This window comes from Triticum dicoccoides, chromosome 7A, assembly GCF_002162155.2.
Source record: "Triticum dicoccoides isolate Atlit2015 ecotype Zavitan chromosome 7A, WEW_v2.0, whole genome shotgun sequence".
Classification (NCBI taxonomy): domain Eukaryota; kingdom Viridiplantae; phylum Streptophyta; class Magnoliopsida; order Poales; family Poaceae; genus Triticum; species Triticum dicoccoides.
The window spans coordinates 55,318,929-55,321,496 of record NC_041392.1 but is presented as its reverse complement, the minus strand read 5'-3'; positions in this window follow the sequence as shown (position 1 = coordinate 55,321,496).

Below are 2,568 nucleotides of genomic sequence, written 5' to 3'. Positions count from 1 at the left end.
AGTAGGCCCCAAGTGACCCACGTACATATAAATTACTGACGATAAAGGACCACTAGTTCTCATGGGAAAATGCTCGGCAGCCCAGACCTGCCAACGATTCATGACGGTGGCTTCTTGCTTTGGGCTAGTTCTAGGCGATTCTTCGATTGCTCGGCGACCCCCTCACCCTCGTCTCCCATGTCACTCCCCCCGCGAGCGACCCATCAGCCCAACCCACCGCCGGCCAAGGGCCTATCCTCCCACACCTCCTTCCTCGCGGGCGGCGCGGCTGTTTTCTCCTCCCTGGCAGGCGTGGTGCGGCACGGGGCCCGCCCTCCTTGCCATAGCGTGGTGCGGCTCTCCTTCCCCAGCTTCGACCTTCTCCCCGACGTCTTGGGGTCCCTCCTGGCATGACCTCGCTCCCGTCACGCGCTGGCTCGCCACTGTGAGGCCGGGCACGAGGCGGGGCGTGTAGGCGGCGTATCTAGGGTTCTCCGTCCAGATCCAGTCGATGGTGGTTGGTGGCATCTTAGGGGTCGGCCGGCGGTGCTCGAGGGTGGTGGTGGTGGTGCGTTGGGCTGGGTGTCAATATCACAATACGACTCTATGATACAAATTTAAACATAAATCTTTATATTACAAGTCAGGGCAATGAGGACCCATAATACATCAGTCATCAAAGCAAATAATATATGAGTACAAACATAGTTAGACAAGTTTTACCTTAAGAAATCTATTTTCAGATCAAAGAAATTAAAGGAAGTTTGGAGGAATGTAGTACTTGTAATTCTCATATTCGTTCCTGCCAAAATAATGCTAATCATTTCGTGGCAAACTTTGGGAAATCACAAGGACAAACTGATGTATGGCTTGGATCTAGCCCAGAGGGAGTCTTAGACATTTTCAGGCATGATTGTAACCCTTGATTTTTCTAGTATACAAGAATTATTTCGCAAAATCAAAGAAATTTCTACATGCCAGAGAAAATCACGTTAGTTGACTCACCATACATAAGTTAAGGTCTGGTGGTTGAACAACATGTATTGTAGTATCATTACATTCATTCTATTATTTGTTTTCTACAAGGCAAGAAATACGCATGTAAGTTGAGGGATGATCTTTTGTATGTTTTGCACAGGTTCTAAGCCATTTGAGATATTTGAGTTCACTTCTAAAACCTCATGCAAAACAAGTATGTAGTCTACGTTGTAACTAGGACCCGAACCCAGAGGTGGGTGCACACCATTAATAACATTGTCCATATTCCATACGTGTGCAATCATATCAAAGACATGTGAGCATATGACATAGTAAAGATATAAATCTACCATAAAATGCAAGATAGCGAATCAAACTGGCTAGGAGAGAAGTGGCGCATGTGCTAAAATTGGAGATAACTGAAGCTGCAAAATCTGATATACATACATCACCGTGAGCTACCGAGGCACCTTCACATAAGCAATTCCCAAAGGATGAATATAGTTTATTCCAAGTCTCTCAGTGATATACCTCTAGTGACCATATATGCAAGAATTGGCTATCACATAGTATGACCTAGTGAGTTCAGTAGGCTTGAGAGGCATCAGGGATTAGGGCTAGTTTTGTTCGTGTCCTCATGCCATCCGGCCTGGCCTGGAGCATGCTGGGCCTTTTTCAGCAACTCGTTCGGTTATTGTTCAACCCAAGATACATGAGTGGCACAACAGCAGCACAGGTTACATATGGAACGGATGGAACGTGTGCAAAAAACAAACAAACATATGGAGCGTGTGCAGGTTGGATCGAGACGGGCTGTACGTGATTAATTGTGACATGGGTTGGATTGGCATGTTGACTAGTCCGTACATGGAATGAATGGAGTACAGAGTGTTCTTAGACCATCCCGGTTCCCCAGTATGGCTGAGGGAAACATCACTGATTGTTGGTCCGAGGCATGCATGTAGCACAAAGCGGCTAGCTACTTCGTTGCTAATTAACCGAGTACGGAGTACCCCAGTATGGAGTAGATAATTGCATGGAGAGAGTGAAATATGATGCTTTGTCGGTTGCCGCCATTCCCGCCACCCTAAGCCTCCTTTCCCCTCGACTGGCTGGAGCACATCCGGCCTACAAAATGGAAGGCCAGGATAAAGCTCACGCACAGTCACCTTCGTTATCGTCAATTTATTTGCCGCACTGTTACAATCCGGATACCCTACGAAATGTTTTATAAGCTTCCCATGCAGGCACGAAACCAAACAACTTCCTCTCAAACTTTGTTAGGCAGAAATTAACGACTGCTCCGACCACTGTCAGGCCTACATGTGAAGCCACCAACAAAACAACCCCAACTGTTTTAGGTCTCCATCTAAAATTCCCCCCACCCAAACAGAAGTTGCCACCAAGTGGACCCACGATAGATATAAATTACTCACGATAAAGGACAACTAGTTCTCCTGGAAAATGCTCGGCAGCCCCAGACCTACCAACGATTCATGGCGGTGGCTTACTTCAGACTGCTCGGACTACTTCTAGGCGATTCTTAGACTGCTCGGAGACCCCCTCACGCCGTCTCCCGTGTCACTCCCCCCGCGGGCGACCCGGAGCCCA